The following is a 14,345-nucleotide window of genomic DNA, read 5'->3' on the forward strand; positions in this document are numbered from 1 at the left end:
AAAAAATTTAAAAAAAAAAAAAAGATATGAAGTATTTTCTCATAGTTAGTGTATTTGGAAGCATTTTTTTAATGTTTATTTTTGAGAGAGAGAGAGTGTGTGCGCGCACAAGCAGGAGAGGGGCAAGGAGGGAGGGAGACACAGAATTTGAAGCAGGCTCCAGGCTCTGAACTGTCAGCACAAAGCCTGATGAGGGAGCTCGAACTCAAGAACCTCTAGATCATGACCTGAGCCGAAGTCGGATGCTTAACCGATTGAGCCACCCGGACACCTCTTGAAGCTTTTGTACTAACAGACATAGCCAATGCTTTAAGAATAATTATTATCAACGTTGGATATCCTAGATGGGTTGAATATGTCCTAGGCACTGTGCTAAGGACTTCATGAGTAGTGTTTCACTGACTCTTCATGACAACACTCATGACGTAGGTACAGGAATTAGGGAGAAACCGAGACTCAGCAAAGTTAAAATAGTAACTATTAGGTTGCTTGACTATGTTGTTTCACGGCATGTCCTCCTTCTTTCCGTGTTCTACTGCCAGTGTAAGTGTGGCTATAAACACAGCGCCTGATGCTACAGTAGACTTACAGGCGGTTTTTCTTTGGAAGTGGACATTCGTGACTACGCGGCACTCTGAGCATAAGGTGGGCATGTCTAGATGTGCCCCAGATGTGACAGTCATTGCTTCCCTGCACCTGTCCTTTTCATGAGAAACTGCCTTCTCCCTAAAGCCTCGTCTGGCTTTCTTCTACAGCTCCTCATCTCCCTCTATCCTCTGACCCCCACGGAAATAACTGTACCAGGTAGAGAATCCAGGCTCCAGAATAACCAATCCATGAAACGGTCTGAGCCAATTCGATGATTTCTTGAGACTGAGTTGAGTCATGTGGGAACTGAGCTCCACTAAAGAGTCATCAGAAAAAGGACCTAGTATGAGGACCTGAACGGACCAGGGAGATGGGTGCCTCCTGGAAATGACATTTGAAGGAGGTTTCCTTTCCAAAACTGAAGAGACTGGAAAAGACAAATACAAAAGAGAATACGGATTTCTACAGAGCGGCAGAGTGAGAACGTACAGTTTTTGTGAAAGGCTGAGAGTCCCTGTTGACCGGGAATTCTGGCCTATCGGTCAGAACCACCTGGTCACTGGGGAGGGCGATTCACCAAGCTGCCACTGCCTGATTAAAATATCCTGCAAAGCCTTCAAAATTCCCTTAGTGTTATTTTTCCATTTGCTGAGCAACGCTCTGATTTTAATTTGCTTTCCCACAGAGGCCTAACAGGTGGTGAATGTGGGTGACAGGAATATTCCTCACAGTGATTTAATAAATCAGCATTCAGATTGGTAAATCAGTCTTTCCTCAAGAGGGTCAGAGAGAATCATAAGGTTTGGTCACCGCTAGATGAACAAATTGTTATGAACCCTGAACCCCTGGGGGTGCTTGGTGGCTCAGTCGGTTCAGCATTCGACTTTGGCTCAGGTCATGATCTCATGGTTTGTGGGTTCGAGCCCCGCATCAGGTTCACAAAGCGGGTAGAGCCCGCTTCGGATCCTCTGTTCCCCCTCTCTCCCTACCCCTCCCCCACTCATACGAAAGCTTGCTCTCTCTCTTTCAAAGATAAATAAATGTTTAAAACGAAGAACCCTGAACCCCTTGAGGAGATGAATGGCCAGATCCAGTCCACCACCTTGGAGACCTGAGCTGACCCCCCAGAAAGCCACACACACTCCTTCAGTCACGAATCAGTTCAGCACATATTTGGTGGCTGCTTCCTGCTCTAGATGTTAGACACCTTGTCGTAAGCTGAGCAGAAGTGCACACGGGCCTCAGAGAATTTAAATTTCAGAAAAAGGGAACAGACGGTGATTTGTTAAGGTAAACAAATAGATACAGAGACAAACACCTAAACAGACAGGAAAAGTATCAGTGGTGAGTGCTGTCAGGAAAACTAAAACGGGTGACACGTCAAAGGTAACTGGGTCGCACCTACCTCGGAGGCAGAATTCAGAACTGGTGACAGACATGGCCTTCAGACACAGGACCAAAATTATTTCTGTGATCGTAGGCAGTCGTCTTAGCCTCTCTGTGCCTCTGTTTCTTCCTCTGAAATTGAGGTTCAAAACCATAGGATCTCCTCGTAGGTCTGTTACTAACAGGATTGGGCTCATGGACGGAAAGTACTTGGGATTATGCCAGGATTGTGGGAAGAGCTGTGAAAGTGTGGGTGGTTACCCCTGTGCCTACTTCTCTTCAAAGACATGTAGTTGACTGGACCCAGGGAGTTCCCCCCCCACCCCAAAATAAATAAATAGAGACATTTAGTGGAGATTTGAATGAGCAGAAGGGCTGTCCTTTTGAGTCATGCGGTACATTTCAAGAAGAGGAGAAAGCTGGTGCCAAAGCTCAAAGACAAAAATGCAGGTGGCCCTGTTCAGGATGGAACGGAAGGTCATTGTGGCCAGAGTGTGGGCGGGGAGGGAGTGGTGGTCTGAGAGGAGCCCCCTGTGTGGTAAGCCAGGCTGGGCCAGGAAGGGCCCGTCAGCAGTGGGTGGGATTTGCTCTGAAAACAATTACACTCGTGTTGCTGGGAGACTAGACAGAGAGGGTTATGGAGTTAGAAGAAGAGCAAAGACGGTCGACCAGTCAGAATGCTCTGTCAATAGCCTGGATGCGTTGTGCCCATTTCAGAACCAATATGTGTAAGGGCTTTACCGTGGAGTACCTCAACCTGTATGTGATGACGTAGTGAGCAGTGAAAAGGGAAAACAGAAACGCAGAACCTTTATCCTCATGCAGCATTCATTACATCATAAATCTTAACTCTGGGCAAAAAAGCTGTCCCTTGGGGATCCCCACCTCTTGTCCTGGGGCCCATCCCAAAACTAATCAGTGATATTTGTGGGACACCCAGGGCTGTCATTATATATCTCTCTTAAAGATGCTCTGAGCATATGGACGCCATTCTTCCCATTTGGAAGGATCCCTCATCATCCCTTCGGTTTGTAGAATGATGGCTTAGGTATCCGTTCTGGGTTTTGTCACACCGGTCACTGTGGTAATGTATCAAAATGTGTGCATTTCCACCTGGGTCAAGAGTCAGCTATGTGTGGAAAGTATGTCATTGTTGCTGTAAGACAGGAACTGTCAGGCTCTCTATTCGGTGGCTCTTCTGTCCCTCTTGTGTGCTCTTGGTACAATTTCCATAGTGTAGTTGGAAACATTTCTAACTAAACAACGTCAAATTGGCATAGATTTCTATAGGTTTATTTAACAGGCAGTCAAGTGATTTTACTTCAAACCTAGAACCTAGTCTCATTCTATTTACCGTTTCGAAAATTATTCTGACATCAAAAACCAGAGTTTCCAAACTCTTGACCTGTCTGCTTGATCTACTTAGATCCCATCAAGTGATAACTCAGCTCTCAAACTGTTCATTCAACTCTGGTGGTTTCCTTTCCACTCATACCAAAAATAGATAGATAGATAGATAGATAGATAAAATAAGAGATGTTGATTCACTCTTTTCCTTCTTACCAATAATCAATTCATAAAATAATTGTGAAATAGTCTATTTTTTGGTATCAGTAATTATTTCTGGGGCTTAATTTTCTGCTCAGGACAATTTTTCAAAGTCTAAAAATTTCCAAAAGATTGTTGAAATATACTCTAATATATAAAAGGAGAATGTGTCTTAAACACACTCTCCTCTCCGCAGAGATGTGGGAAGGCTGGGGCCTAGCTGAGGCTGTCTTGTCTGCCTGAACTCTCTTCTTCACACGGATATTACAGGCTCTAAAATACACAATTAGAGATTAATTAATGCGTTTATCTACCTTTTGAGGTCTTCTTTAAAAAGTAATTAGTGCCGTAAAGAACTAACTCCTGCTGACCTAATATTTGACCTTATTCCAACCGGTAAGGGCAGGGCATTAGAAGACGCGCCTAGAGCTTGGAGTTGGGTGAATAGCACTCAAAGAAGAAGAAAATGGTTAAATAAAGGGAAAACAAGAGAAACACTTGCCTTCTTTATCACAGCAATGGTTTGCATTTCCCAAATGGTGGCCATCACATACCCACTCAACCTTTTCAGTCCACAGCCTTGAGCAGAGTTTGTTATTGAACAAGGATCCCAACATAGTCCGATAAAGTTTGGATCATGACTCTGCTCTCCGTCTTGAGCCCTGCTCTCTCTCACTAATACTTCGGAAAAACCGAAACCCAAACCTCGATATGTATTTTCACTCTTCGGGGCCGCCGAGAAGACAAACAAACAGGCGGCAAGTGCAGGGAGAGGGGGCTGCATGTGAGCAGAGAGGCGATTGGATTCCGTAAATATTTAAGAGAGAGAAGCCCCCCTGTGACTGGCCAGCAGGAGCGATCTGGGGGGACCTCGGCCACCTGCCGTAAATGCCGTAAGTGCCCTAAATGCCTGGAGAACAATGAGGAAATATCCGCAGTGTTCTGATCAAAGCACGCAACATTCCGCACGAACACTTTGCCCTTAAGTGAAATCAACCCTGCAGTCCATATGGGGGAAGCCTCTGTAGATCCTTACTGCTGTCGGAGCAGATGGGTCTGGGGATGCACATGTAGCTCTCTGTTTTAATACCTGCAGGCCTGTAGGCACGTGCACACACACGTGCGCGCACACACACACACACACACACAGACACCAAGGCACCATATGGTGCTGCCTGTTGACCTTTGAAACATCAAGCTACCAAAATACATATGCTTATTTTAGGCGTAAGGCACATCTGCTTGACTTCTAATGAGAACTATTATCACACTCAATAGTCTGTTTTAACTTCTGGTTTGCTCCCGAGCCCCGTTTCACGTGTTTACTACAACCTGAATGTCCTCAGTAGCCTGAAAACTTTCTCCCCAGAAGATACTCTGCTTATATACAGTGAGGCAGGAAAATACAGCTCAATTCTGTTCTTTCCCACATCCTTCTAAAAGCACAGGCGCTAGCTGGGTCACGATTGTGAATTCATAGCAAACCCGGAGATGACTGTGGTCCGGTCGGCCCTCCGAGACCCGGGCAATAAAGACTTCCTGAACCCCGGCGGTAGTAGGCAGAAACTTTTTATCGGACTAATGCGGCTGGACCAAGCCATTCTATTGATGCTTCTCATGACATTGAGCCAATGTCAATCGCAGAGTGAATTCATTCACTTACTCACTTATTATAAATTATTCCAGGGCTTCGCTTCGGTTATTCAGTGAACATTTACAGAACATTTAATGAGAAGCAGCAATAACAAAAGAATAAAACCACTAACTTCCTGTGCCACTAATTCGCGAGCTGACACTTTGCAAGGACTCTGCCATAGTCTGTCTGTTCTGTGACAGCCATATAGACAGGCACTGCTCTGGCCGGGCTTACGCAGGGTGTACACATGTTAGTTAATATGAAGAAGCTCCCAGTCTGAAGGAGGTAAGACTTACGCGTAAGCACTCGTGAGGCTGTGTGGTATGGGCACCACGTGAGCTCGCAGAAGCTGGAGAGAGTAATCGGGGTATAGGGGGTACGGAGTAGGGGTTCCAGAGGTTTCGTCTGACCTGCGCTCCGAGAACAAGTAGAGCCATAACATGTCATGATCGGAAAGACAAACCTCTCAGTAGGAGTGTAGGCACGCGTGAAATTCTGAATCTAGGCCACCACAGAGAACATTTTCTCCCGTTAGTGGGAATAGCAGAGCTCTGCAAGCAAGCAGTGGGAGAGCCGTGAGTTAGTTCATACGATGAGTGAGGACTATTGAGCGACTCTTCCACAGCCAGGCATTGTTCTCTGCTCTGGGATGTGGTAGGAAACACAACATGAAGCTCATATTCCAGAAGGGCATGCGACGAGCAGCTTGCCAAATGGCCGGGTGAGCCCTACCTCCTGGAGGTCACGTCCTTATGTAAACCCGTCACTCTTGAGTGTCCACTGGACCTAACGACTTGCTTTGAATGACAGAATGTAGCAGAAGAGACAGTATGTCCCTTCAGAGATTATGTTACCAGAAGACTGTGATCCTCATTTTGCTCGTTCTCTCCCACTCTTCCCGGCAGCCTGTGAGGGGAAGCCGGGTGCCTCACGGTGAGCTGCGCCACGGAAAGGCCCACGTGGCCGAGAACTGGCCAGTGGGGAGCTGAGTGCAGCCAGCAGTGACTGAGCCTACAGGTGGCCCCTCCCCAAGTTAACTTGAGGTGACTGCAGTCCTGGCTGAAAATGTGATCACAGCCTTGTGAGGATCCGTAAGCCAGAGATAACCCAAACGAGGCCTGACTTCCTACTCCACAGAACCTGAGACCACACACGTTTGTTCCTGAAGCCGCAAAGCTTTCGCGAATTTGTTATGCCGACATAGATAACTAACACAGGGGGAAATAATCTCTCTCTTTCAATCTCTCTCTGTTTGTCCTACGCATACATTTAACCTTATCGTGACTTAGAAGAAAAGTCCTATAGGATAGAGGGAGCCACCTGGGAGCTAGGAGTTTCAAGGGAGCAGCTAGAGGAGGTCGCGTTGCAGTTTTGTAGAGAGTGGTCAGCGACGGCCCCTGCGATGATGAGGTATTCGAGCCAAAGCCTTAAGGAGGAAGAGGGAGTGGGCAGGATGGATTGCTGGGCTACCACAGAACTGGGTAAAGAAGGCCTCGTGTAGTACCACTTTGGACAGCAGTGTGTGGGATTGATTAGAGCAAGCGCAGGAGGCCGGTGTAGCTACCGGGGCAAGAATGGTGTGGAAGGGGCTGGTTATCTGTGAGGTCAGAGATGTAGTGGGGAGACTGAATATGTAGGGCTTTAGAGGATATGGTCAGGCCATTGGATTTAATACTGAGTAAACTGGAAAGCTTTTGAAGGGGTTTAAGCAAAGGAATGATGTTACCCGAGTTACATTAACATATATATGAAACTGATGGCTTTATACCATGTTCTAGAGGAAGGCAAGGGAAGAGGCAAGGATAGTAGTCAGGAGCCCATTATAATAATCTTGCTAATAAATGATGGGAGTGACTCAGATCAGAGAGGTAGCAGGTGGTGGGGGGAGAAGTTAAGTATATTTCAAAGGTAGAGAAGACATGATTTATGGATGGATCAGATGTAGGTGAGAAAGAAAGAGGAGTCAATAACGACTCCGATGCCTTGGCCTGAACATCTGTAAATGAAATTTCCATCTACTCTTTTGGAGAAGACTCCTTAAAGAGTAGGGTTTGTGAGGGGTGGGTTGAGTGTTGTGCAATCAGGACGTTTTATTTTTACCTATACAGTTTAAGAGTTACTTCACAGACATCCCTGGAAAGATGGCAAATAAGCTTCGGAGCATGAGTTTGGAGGTCAAGGAATCCAGGCTGAAACTCTACGTTTGGGAACTGTCGAAAATACAGACAGTATTATGAGGCCAGTGCCTGCGCTGCATAATTTTAAGACGTACCACTTTCTTTTGGCTCCTCGGAACGATATTCATACGGATACTATGAGAATTAGGACACTGGAAATATGAAAGACAGTCACCCTATATGAGGCAGGATGATTCAGCTCAGGAGGTAATGACAGAAAAGAAGGAGAAAGGTCTATAGACTGGACCCTGGGAAGCCCAACACTGGATCCTTGGGAGCAAAAACAGACTAGCAACGGAGGCTCAAAAGAGGACGCCAGCAATGCAGGCGGGATGTATCAAGGCGGAGGCCAGGCAGAGAAGTTGTGTCAGGAAGCATAGAATAAGCAACTGTGTCGAAGGCTATGGAGAGATTTAACATGATTAATGTAACCACTGGGCTGATTGATTGGACCGCATGGAGATACGTTTGTACACTGGTGGGAACAATCCAGCAAAGAGAAGAGAAAGTCGGATGTGCGGAAGGAGAGTCAAATTGTCAGAGGGAGGGCGTTGATTGTAGGACAAGTGAGGTGTTGTATCCATCGCGCTGACGTGATGGTGGGTACTGAGGAGAAAGCAAGGTGTTCATCCACAGAAAAGGGGGGACCACACGGCAGGGTCAGTCCTTGAAGGTGGATATGTAGCTCTAGGAGCCTGTGGGATTTCTCTTTTGATTGTATTTTCTCAGTGGAACAGAAAGCACGGCTCCTGAGAGTGAGGCTGGGCGGGGAGGAAGGAGGTGCAGGAAGCGTGTAGAGACCTAAGAAGGTATCTAACTGCCATGTCAGAGAGAGGAAAAGTGGTTGGGCCAGTGGCAGGGCTACCCCATAGCTCCAGGGGCCCACCCGGTGCTCGTCCGGTCTCACTCAGGGTCCACATGTGAAGTGAGACCAATCAGCATGAATGCGTGTTTTTCTGCAATGTCTCCACTGTCCTGGAGCAAATGTAGGTTAGGTGGCAAGGGAGATTTAACCAAGGGTTGGGCTTTGGCCAAGGGAATGTAACAACCTAGAGAGGACCACACAGGTGGGGATGTAAGCTGTGTAAGGACAGAAACAGAACAGAAGGATGAGAGAGAGTGAAAGAGTAGTAGCATTGATGGGTGGTAGATTCTTAGAAAAAGCTGAGGGGTCAAAGCTTGCCGGGGTGGTGGTACTGGAAGGAGCAAGCAGGAGCGATGGAAGATGGCAATTAGTGTGTGAGACCCAGGCTGTAGAAGCCGGAAGCCCCTTCTCCGTGATGCTCTCTTCCCCGAGGAAGGATAGGTCAAACCAGTGTGCCTAGAAGACCCATCCGATAGTTACATGCATGGCAAGAGGTGGACGAATATGTACGGGGCATTCCAATAGCAAAGGTGATTTTTTTTTTGACAAAATGTTTAAGTTGCATTGTTTTATACTCATCTCGTCATTGGAGAGTGTTCCTTAATAGTTACTCTCTGAAAAAGGCAAAGATAGATTTCCTTCTCTAGAGCACCTGCAGCTGGTCTCTTGTCAGTTGTTCAAATATCATTTGCCAGCTGGTAATGAGACAAAGAAAATAGTGCTGCCTGGGTGTGCAGTGACATCTTATACCTGCAGGCTGTGTGTTCGGCCGAATCGGTAGACTTGCACGCACTTGGGATCGGGCACCCCTTTACGGGCTCTGACTTCTTCCACTGCAGGCTTTTGCAAAGCTGTGTGAGTGAAGCAATATATTTAATGCCCGTAGGAAAATATCATTGAAAGGAAACTCGAAAGCCATCCCTTTATTAAGTAGAAAAACTATATTTCACAAATGATTGTGCTGTGGCATAATTTATAGCTTTACCTTCAATGTCAGTATTTGAACATAATGTTAGGAAGTCATAAAATTAAAACATACAGAACTTCTCTCCTGATTTCTCACCCCATAGAGGTTGCTAAGTGATCTCAAGAATACGAGTTTCAGATACTGTTCTTGAGATAAGCCTGTCCGGAGGAAAAGGACTCCCCTGTTTTAATTACTGGCTCTCTGAAACTTCAGATGTAAATGCATAGGGGAAATAAAGTCTTCCTCAAGATCCAGACTTGCTCTACCCACCTTTAGAACCATGTAGATTTAAATAAAAGATATTTATATTACATGACAGATAACCTTATTATAGGAAGTTCTGTTGACCTTTTCTTCTGCTATCCTCCTCTCAAAGATAATAGTATATTAAATGAGAGATATTTGTATTTCTTCTGAAATGACCTAAGATCATTTTTTTTACTCTTTGAATATTAATCAAAGTTAGGTCATTGAAATGTCATAAGCAAAAATTTTCTAACTTCTAATGGGATCTTGGGAAAGACTTTCACATTTATTATTATTATTAATTATATTTTGACTTCTCTATGGAACTGTGGGCATAACATTAAAAGATCTTCACTAGATATGACATAGCTCTCTGAGGCAAGAGTACATCTGGCTAGCCTCAGCGTGGAAGTTCCAAAGGACTACAATAGAACTGAATTTTTCCTGTCCTGTTCCTCAGAATTGTTGTGAAGAATTACAAATAAAAATCTCTGTTGAAAAAGTGTCAAAGAAGGAAAGGAGGGAGGAGGGAGGGAGGGAAGAGAGGGAAGAGAGGGAGGGAGGGAGGGAGGGAAGAAGGAAGGAAGGAAGGAAGGAAGGAAGGAAAGAAAGGAAGGGAAGGAAGGAAGGGAAGGAAGGAAGGAAGGAAAGAAGGAAGGAAGGAAGGAAGGAAGGAAGGAAGGAAGGAAGGAAGGAGTAACTGAAAGAAGCAAAAGAAAAGCTAGGTGATGGAGAACATTGGTGACCCGTTTATCAGGAAAGTCTTAGCACCCTGATTTTCAGTGTCTGGAACAGAAGACAGTAAAAGAGCGAGGGCTGCCAAATAGGGTAGTGCCCTTGAGCTGTTCCAGTCAACTGGAATATGTTTAATTACATGTCACTTATTATGTTTCCCTAAGGAGGGAAGTTCAGGCATTTTTCTTCTCATGTCAAATTCAGAAAGTTATTCTTTTTACCAAAAGGGATGGAAAATAATCACCTATCTCTGAGTATGAATATGAGTGAAAACTGGTGTAGCATTGCATCGCTGCCTAAGTAATTGAGATTTGAATACATAAACGAAAACTGTTTCTAGGGTAAGAAGAAATTAGCAGCAGATATCATGCAGGATGTTTTGGGACGAACAAATCTTAGGGCACATTAATAAGTAATCAAAGTTAAAAGGAACTTTGATTAATTCTAGGTGATGCTTGAGAGTATCTGCAAACCGTTCTTTGAACCCTGGCTGCTGGAGGAGGCCAATCCCAGCATAGTCAACGTGGTCCCAAGTGGTATAAGAAAAGGAGAGAAAAACAGTAGACCTTGAGCAACACAGCACGAATACCAATATTGCTGTCATGCCTATGGTGCTATCACAGCAAAGCCTACAGATACTTAAGCAGTTGCTGAAAGTCAAGCACTATCGTGACATTTTACACATATTAATTATTTAAGGAAAAGGAGACTGTAAACTTCATGAGAAAAGAAGACTAATGCTTACTCAGCTTTGTAATTGAAGGCATCCAGTACAGTACTTGACATAGATTAAGCACTCAATAAATGCTGTGGAACCAGATGAAAGAGTACTGGGGCTAGAAGAAAGCTTGATTCATGCTGCCCAAGGCCTTTTGCTAGTTCTTTAGTAAGAAGAGCGGAACAGTGGTATTGGAATATTAAATGCGTGCTAGGTCTTCAGGGAAGACAAGCCCATTCTCTCCCTGAAAAGCCTGGCCTAGTGCGTCCCATGCTTGATCTTTCAAACTTGCAGCAACTCATACTCCTCTGTTTGAGTTCTGAAATGCCTTCTCAGTCACCTCCCGAAATGTCAACTTGTCCCAAGAGAGTAAGTTATCCTTGGCTCTTATCTGTTACCTGTGAGACCCAGTGTGTGTATGTGGCAGGGAGTGGGGGGCAGGAAGGGGGGGGGCTTGGTAATGCTCTGGGCATCAGATAGAGTACTTACAAGGGATTGCCTCAATAATGAAGAAAAATTGACTCTGGAATAAAGGCTGTTGTGATTTAGTTCTCTGTGGCTGAGAACTCTTAAAAAAAAAAAAGGCAACCTTAAAAAAAAAAAAAAAAACAAAGGCTTTCCATATAACTGCATTCCATAACAGAGCTCAAGAATATTTAAAAAGAAATTTATTTAATGTTTATTTATTTTTGAGACAGAGAGAGACAGAGTAGGGGAGGGGCAGAGAGAGAGAGGGAGACACAGAATCCGAAACAGGTTCCAGGCTCTGAGCTTTCAGCACAGAGCCTGATGCGGGGCTCAAACTCATGAACCACGAGATCATGACCTGAGCTGAAGTCAGCCGCCCAACCGAGCCACCCAGGCACCCCAGACCTCAAGAATATTTATAGGAGTACAGAAAATGTCCTATATCAGCAAAGTACAATTCCCAATATCTAGCATCCAAAAAATTACCAGCCATGCAAAGAGAGAGAAAAAATACATTAATAATGAGGAAATCAAGAAATGACACAGATGTACCTCATGCCTGTTAGAATGGCTATCATCAAAAAAAAAAAAAGTTAGAGCGGGAGGGATCTAAACCATAAAAGACTCTTAAAAACTGAGAATAGGGGCGCCTGGGTGGCGCAGTCGGTTAGGCGTCTGACTTCAGCCAGGTCACGATCTCGCGGTCCGGGAGTTCGAGCCCCGCGTCGGGCTCTGGGCTGATGGCTCAGAGCCTGGAGCCTGTTTCCGATTCTGTGTCTCCCTCTCTCTCTGCCCCTCCCCCGTTCATGCTCTGTCTCTCTCTGTCTCAAAAAAAATAAATAAACGTTGAAAAAAAAAATTAAAAAAAAAAACTGAGAATAAACTGAGGGTTGATGGGGGATGGGAAGGAGGGGAAAGTGGGTGATGGGCATTGAGGAGGGCACCTGTTGGGATGAGCACTGGGTGTTGTATGGAAACCAATTTGACAATAGATTTCATATTAAAAAAAAACTCTCACAAAAACACAGAAACAAAACCAAGAGATAACAAGTGGTGGTGAGGATGTCAAAAAAAAAGGAGACCATGTGCACTGTTGGTGGGAATGCAAATGGTGCAGCCACTGTGGAAAACAGTATGGAAGATCCTCAAAAAGTTAAAATTAGACCTACCATATGATCCAGTCATTCCACTTCTGACTGTATACCTGAAGGAGACAAAAACACTATGTCTGGTACATATCTGTCCCCCTACATTCACTGCAGCATTAGGTATAGTAGCCAAGACATAGAAACAACCTAATTGTCTATGAACCTATGAATTGATAAATAGATCCATACACACACACACACACACATACACACTCACACACGATGGAATATAATTCAGCCATAAAAAAGGAGGAAATCCTGCCATTTGTGACAACATGGATGGATGCTAAGTGAAAAAAGTCAGAGAAAGACGAGTGTGATCTTACTTCAATGTGGAATCTGGAAAAAAAAATACTCATGGAAAAAAGAGTTCAGATTTGTGGTTACCAGAGGTGGGTGTAGGGAGGGGGGGCACTAGAGGAAGGTGGCCAAATGGTACAGACTTCCACTTATATGATGATTAAATATCGAGGACATAATGAGCAACATGATGATTATAGTTACCGCTGCTCTTCGGGATTATTTGAAAGTTGTTAAGGAAGTAGATCCCAAGGGTTCTCATCACAAGGAAAAATTTTTTTTTCTCTTTTTTTGGTATCTATGTGAGATTATGGATGTTATCTAGACTTCCTCTGGTTATCATTTTACGCTATATTTAAGTCAAATCATTACTATGACCTTAAACTTACACAGTGCTGTATGTCAATTTTAAAACAGTTCAAAAAAGCCTAGCAATAGATAGGATTCAAATGAAACACAGAAGAAGAAGAAGAAGAAGAAGAAGAAGAAGAAGAAGAAAGAAAGAAAGAAAAGAAATAAGGAAAGAAAGAGGAGAAGAGAGAAGGAAGGGAGGAAGGCAGGAAGAAAGGAAGGAAGAAAGGAAGGGGTATCTCATTGAGCTGCAGAGCCATTTCAGTCTAACGTACATGGTCAGAATCCCTGCAGAGGAAGGCCAAGAAAAATACTTGAAGAAATAATAGCTTAACATATTATAAATTTGGTTCACCACCATAATCTCACAAATCCAAGGACAGCAAAAAAATCCAAGAACAAGAAAATGAAACACGTGTTAAATCAATTACTCTAAGCCAGTGATAAAGAGAAAATCTTAAAATCAGCACGAGAAAAAAGGCACATTGGATAGCAGATAGGGGAATAAAGATAAGAAAGCAGCAGATAACTCCAAACCAAAAGCTTACACAGGGCAGAAGAGAAACAGAGTTTTCGATCCACGTGCTGGAAGCTGGCCCGTGGAAAATTCTTCCAATCCTCAGATGGCTAAAACGTTAAGTAGAGGACCCACAATGCAAGCCGGAAGGCAGAAGACCAACATGCGAAAAGGGGAAGAAACATAACACCCCACAACCCCAAATTCTTTACCCAGGGAACGCATCTTTAAAAGTGAAAGGTACAACAAAGGCTTCTTTCAGACGTCAAAGGTGAAAGAGTTGATCACTAGCGGTCTTGCACTGGGAGAAACCTTAAGGGAGGAACTCGTAGCGGAAAGAAAATGACATCGGTCGGAAATCTGCATCTTCACAGGAAAGAAACGGGCACCAGAAATGGTAAATGTGTTGAGTTGTAATGGCTTCTCCATTGTAGGAATGGCTCCATTCTGCCATCACATCTGGATTCAGGGCGAGAAAGCAGAGTGTCAGACGCTATCCCTTGACCTAATATGCCCCCGGACACTTAGTACCAGAAGTTTATGAGTAATGGAAGAGAAACACGGTTTTAAACGCTACGTGCCAGAAGCTGGCCCGTGAGAATGTTTTCCAGTCATGAGATGTGAAAAATAGAACTGGAGGGTTTCGTTCCTATTGACAAGGAGTCAAATGCAAATCTTCTACTTTTAGTCCTGTA

The sequence above is a fragment of the Lynx rufus genome, unplaced genomic scaffold, assembly GCF_022079265.1.
Source record: "Lynx rufus isolate CCGP_SWC_20201006 ecotype Redwood Valley unplaced genomic scaffold, mLynRuf1.p SCAF_9, whole genome shotgun sequence".
Classification (NCBI taxonomy): Eukaryota; Metazoa; Chordata; class Mammalia; order Carnivora; family Felidae; genus Lynx; species Lynx rufus.